The sequence below is a fragment of the Malus domestica genome, chromosome 16 (assembly GCF_042453785.1).
Source record: "Malus domestica chromosome 16, GDT2T_hap1".
Classification (NCBI taxonomy): Eukaryota; Viridiplantae; Streptophyta; class Magnoliopsida; order Rosales; family Rosaceae; genus Malus; species Malus domestica.
Window position 1 is genome coordinate 5,279,249 of NC_091676.1, and position 6,000 is coordinate 5,285,248.

The 6,000-nt window shown below is 36.5% G+C and overlaps 1 long non-coding RNA gene across 1 annotated transcript; it reads left to right on the forward strand.

Annotated features, from left to right (window-relative positions):
• The first annotated feature begins 2,350 nt into the window (after nt 1-2,350).
• LOC139192815 (uncharacterized) lies at nt 2,351-3,358 on the forward strand. Its single transcript, XR_011577233.1, has 3 exons — nt 2,351-2,566; nt 2,675-2,845; nt 2,931-3,358. It is a non-coding gene; the product is annotated as an uncharacterized lncRNA (long non-coding RNA).
• The last annotated feature ends 2,642 nt before the right edge of the window (nt 3,359-6,000 follow it).

Below are 6,000 nucleotides of genomic sequence, written 5' to 3' on the forward strand. Positions count from 1 at the left end.
GTACACCAATCCTTTGATTGTAATAAGGACTCCAAGATTATAGGAAACATGTTGATTCCTTGCTGGATTAAGTTCCCGAATCTTGCGGAACAAGCATGGTCTATCACAGCAAAGTCGACAGAATTCGCCCAATAATTTTGAAATAGAATGATGGTGGTATCGCTAATCCGTTTAGTCACCTCCGCAATGGAGGCTGTTAAGTCCATGATCGGACTTCTAAAGTTGGCATTTTTCGATCTGCTTGATTCCTGCCCTGAAAAAATCATAGTCCCACATGTATCTTTACCAAAATCTTGTAATACTGCGGGCATGTGATCATAAACCAAGGGCTTCTTATTCTTAAGATTAACCTAGAATACCACTTTTTAGGTAAGCACTGTAAAGTTTCTCCTTGTGGCCCACACGCCGATTCCTTCGCCATCTATCCATAGCTTAGCTTAAGATGATCATAGTTTAGCACAAGAAAAAATTGCTATGATGTTTGATATATCCGCTATTCCATCATTATATATCGAACTAACTCACATGTCCTTAAGGTACTAGCTAGCTAATGAGCTAGGGCACCAATTTTGCAAGTGTATATTGAAGATTTTATTTTGAATTTGTATGACCTTAAATTGATATTATGGGATGAAAGTGACTGAAGAGGATGTGTGCGCAAGAATGGAAGGGATGGCGATGGGGAGAGCTTATGACCACTCATTGAGTGCAACTCAACAATATTCCCTCCCTCTCATCTTCCCCACAATTCCGACCAGGTTCATCATCAATAGATTTCTGGGGATATCATGTTTCTAATATAATGGCTCTCCTTCATGCCAGAAACCCCAACAAAGTAAGAAAGAGATTATAGGCCAGTTAGCTACAAACTTTGTGATAAATAGTAATTAATTTCCCTAAATTGCCTTGCCAAGAAACCACAAAAACGAAAGAAAGAGATTATCAACTGTTCCCTGGAGTTCCCATGATCGCTTCATTTGGGGTAGTTCATATGATCAGTGCCCTTAATTAACTAACTTACCAGATTAAGGTTGCATAGCTTCTTTTTAATCATGCATCTGAAGTGTTTGGGGGAACTCCGTATGCCATTTGACAGTGATCAACATGATCCACAGCAGAAAAATAAATACTTTGATTATAACCTTGCTTTTTTTATTATGGACCTTATGGTATAAAATGTTGAACTAATTGGAATTTGGGATGAACTAATCGTCCTTCCCTCACTGCTTAACCATTTTTTTTATCAAAGAAAATTGATTTGTCATATTGGAGAATGATGAATTATACCGCTGCTGGGCTCTACTAATTCCAGGCTATTTTGTCAAGGCTCTCTATAAGTTTCTGGAGATCTAAAACTATTATTGATTGTAGCTTTATGGCTGTATTTTTCAGGCCGTTTTAACTTAACCTTGGTTGATTTGACGGAGCAACTGAAGAAACTTATTTTTCCACAGCCTCCCATAGCCACCAAATCGGCAAAGAGGAAGTAAGAAATAAAGAGAAGTTTGAGGATATTGTTTTGGTATTCGTCCAAAAAATAAGAGGATTTTTGATACAGGTAATTTGGTTTAAATTTTATTGTATTTCATTAGATTTTCTTCTAGTATTGCATGCGTTGGTGACATCGTGGTGGAATTCTCAATCGGTTTTAATTTTAGGGCATGCGTAGAATTTCTTTTAAAACGGTTAAAATTATTTTTTAATAATTGAAAATGTTTTTGGGAAAAAAATTATAAGTGTTCCTCTTGGTGATAGAAGCGCTTTAGAAGAAGCATTTTTTGGATGCTTGTTAGTTGTTATACAAAAGTGTTTTTTCAGGAAGCATTGAATTTGTAATAAAAAATTTAACTTGCTTCTAATGAAAATACTTCATAACAAAAGTGTATTTCTTAACAAAAGTATTCCCTACATAAGCAAATCCTAAACGAATCACATCTTTTGTGTCATTGGATCCTACCCGCGACTCGCAGCCATCTATCAATAAACCCTATATTAGCACATTTATTGCACTATGGTTCCGTAATTATTTCGAAATTGGGTAATCTTTACAATTCTAAAAGGTAATGCACCAAATTTGAAGACTAAATTTGCAAATTAAATGATGTATCACCAATAAGAATAAACACGTTCATCAACGTGTAAGTAATAAATTAATTATCAACTTCCATGTCCTTTTGTTTTCAAAACTTTGTTTACAAATTTATTCTTTCCGACATTACTCATTCTAAAACCAAAACAAATTAAAGTCGGTATCCCATGACGAGAATGAGACAAAACTTTTCAACGAAGAAACTCAAGTTGAAGTCGGTCATTCGTTACTTATTGAGAAATTTTATTTGAAGCCATCTAACCTCTTTCTACACCCAACTTAAATTCTAAATGTGAATTGTCTATTTTATCCTAATGCATAATTACCATCAAGTACAAGACGAAATTAAGAATAAAACTAAAATTTATCAATAAACCCATCAACCATATGTTTCTGAGCATAATCCAGTGCCTTCTTCCCACCCATCAGCCATATGTTTCTGAGCACATAGAACATATCAAGGATTTGATAACACATGTTTTCTGCTTGCTTTAATGCTTATATATTATGTCTTTGTGATGGTTTCTTGTTTGTTTTATTTTTATAGGCCTGCAGTTTCTCTCTGATGATTGTTGTATCATGCAGATTATTAACAACGAATATGCATATGTGGTTGGCGGGGATGTAGTCTTTGCTGTTGATGAATTTCCAAATTATGGCCAGTTATCTGGACAAAAATTGGAACACAATCGGGCTGGTGAACGAGTTGTTGTTGATTCAAGGAAGCGTAATCCAGCAGACTTTGCATTGTGGAAGGTCTGAAGTCCTCAACCATTTACCTCGTTTTTGCGGTTTTTTGTTTGTATTTTTAAATTAATGAAACTTCAAAAGGAATCTGCAGTCTGCAAAGCCTGGTGAGCCAAGTTGGGAAAGCCCTTGGGGACCTGGTAGACCTGGATGGCACATTGAATGTAGTGCAATGAGTGCACATTATATGACATTCAAGTTTGATATTCATGGCGGTGGTATTGACTTGATTTTTCCACATCATGAGAATGAGGTTGCCCAGAGACTACACCAGTAGGGACAACGATAATTTCCGAAAGGGCAAAAAGGGCAGGGTGGGAGGTGACTTTTGCGACGAGGGGGCCGAGGGCGGAGCCATCGAGTGATGAGGCTTGCTTCACGAAGTGATCAATGACCTCCTCTTGCTTTTGCTTTCTAAGGGTGTAAAGATAAATTTTTATATATTGAATTGAGTTTGCGAGGGTAGTTTAGATAGTAAATTTGAGTTTAAAGAGAGATTGATTCTTTAATTAAAAATAATATAGGTGTAGAGAATAAGTTCGGTGTAGAAAGATGTTGTATGGGTTCAAATATAATTTCCCTTCCTTATTTTCGCAACCAATATGGATTCCACCCACCACCCTGCCCCTCCCCCCCCCTCTCTCTCTCTCTCTCTATATATATATATACACATATTTGTTAGTCACTCAAAAGTACTCTACAACCTTGCTGTTCAAAATTGTACCCACCACCCATTCTCGTTTTGTGATTCCGGCTGACTAATTTCTATGGAAGACTTCGGATTCTACCACAAGAAAGTCCGCCTTCGATTTGAAATCTGAGACATTACCGCACAACTAGACAATCCTGGCGATCATGAGCAAAACCGAACTTCAATACAACAGCCGGTTCAATTTCTGGTAAAATTTGTGCAAATGTTCCATTACAAATTCACCAATACTGCCATAGACCGCACTGAAACCACCGTCAGAGAATATTATGATGGAACAAAAGAAAGAAGCTGTAGATTTTACGTTGACAAGTTAAAGAATTACGAAGACTCGTTCGGGATCTTTACTAACATGTTGTCGTTGATTGGAGTCAGAAGAAGACAAGAAACGATAGTGAAGCTAATGATAAAGGGTGGGCTCAAAATTAGCAATGAAGTTTTCCACAAGGGGCGTCAGGTACTAGGGTTGCACGTTTATGTCAAAAGTGAGTACCTCAGGGTTCGCTGTGAGATCTGTACACTAGAAAGGGGCACTCGTATGATGGAAGCAACGTTAGAGCAATTGACGAACGATGATAATAGTAATAAGGGCATGGTACCAGCGAGTTATATATCCAGTGATTAATAAGGTACTAAATAGGGTCAGAGTGGGTAGTACGTCTGCGGATGACGAAGAATCGTTGTCGCATGATGATGTGGAGGAGGAGGTAGAGAGAGAAAAAGAAGGAAAATTAGGGTAAGGGAAAGTGAGAGTTGCACTGTTTGTATGGAACAGTTTAAGGGAGGATCAACGGTGGTGTACATGCCTTGCTTTCATGTGTTTCATGGCAGGTGCATAGTGAAGTGGCTGAGAAAGAGTCACTATTGTCCGGTTTGCCGATTTCAAGTGCCTACCGATTCTAACCAAAAAGTTTGAAGTGCGTACTAATTCTGAACAAACAAAGGAAGTACCTGCTGATTGATGAAGATCATTGCTTAATTTGGTCCTTTTCCCTTAAAATGGTGCATTCTAAAATCTTGGATGAATATTATTGTAATCAAATTAAATATATATGATTTAGTTGATTTTATTTTCAGGCTTGTTGAATTGTTAATGTATCTTGGTTTCTTTCTGCTTTTACTTTTCTGAAACATGTAATTGATCAAAAAAAAAAAAAAAAAAACACCGCACTACTAGAAAGTTGGACTAGACTATCTTCATTGAGCTGAGCTCCCTAAATGGATCTCCAGTCACACTCCCTATTATGCTCCTATGATAACAATATCTCTAGGAGCTCCTAAACTATGTAAGGGGTGAGAATGGAACTCCAAACATTAATTTATTATTGTTTTAATGGTTTTTGAAATAAAATCTTTATTTTTGCATGGTTCACAATTATTATGACTCCCTGAATTAGAAAGTATAGTTGGACTAGAATTTTTTTTAGGAGGCTCTTAAAATCTAGTCTTTTTATCTAAATTTTAACTTAAAATAAAAAGCATGATTGGAAATACTCTAAAGCGGATTTCATAGCCATAGGTTGGTTATTTTTATTTCAATAATGATGTATACTGTGCCGTTTGTGACAACTTACAAGAAAGCCACGGAATACCAATTGTCAATGTGTTAAATAGACTTATGATTTTTTTTTCCCTTTAAATTTTATTGGACAAATAGAGATGTGAAGGAGGAGGGTACTAGGAGGAAATGAAGGATAACTAGTGCAAGTGATGATCTAAAGGAGGAGGGGTGCTAGGAGAAAAGAAGGAGAATTAGTGTAAGTGAAACTGATAGTTGCATTGTCTCTGTATGGAAGCATTTGAAAGGACACAGAGAGGCTACAGAGAATTTGGGTGCATATATAATATTTGAACTTTGCCAGAAGCGGTTTGCATGCCCTTCTCGCATGCATTTCATGACAAGTGCATACTAGTGGCTAAGAGAGTGTCACTATTGTCCGGTTTGCCACTTTGTTGCCTACTGATTAATAATTAATCTGGTTTCTTGGTTCCTTTATCATTGACCAAAATGTAACGTTTACAAACTCTGAATACATAATATTACTTTGATAATAATTTGAAGGTTGAATTGAGAGATAACATGAACAACATTCAATTACTAGGACATTAGAACACATATATAGCGAACCCAATTTCCACTCCCATTAAAAAATAAATAAAAAATAAAAAATAAAAACTGAACCATAGATAAACCTCAGACTGTCTAATCTGACTTGCTAATCTTGTTCAAATAATCACCATCCACGAGTAATTAATACAGCCAACTGCAAACAAATGAAACTTGTAAAGTGCATCCCGCCATTGTTCACCGGCTGTATGTGAAAAGAGAGCTCCATTTCAATAGCTAATTGAGCTACTGCACAAGAAAAGTCTTCAACGCATGATGAGTTATCAGTTGCCACACAACAAAATACAAGACTAGCTAACAAGCATGCATAACATTAACTAACATATA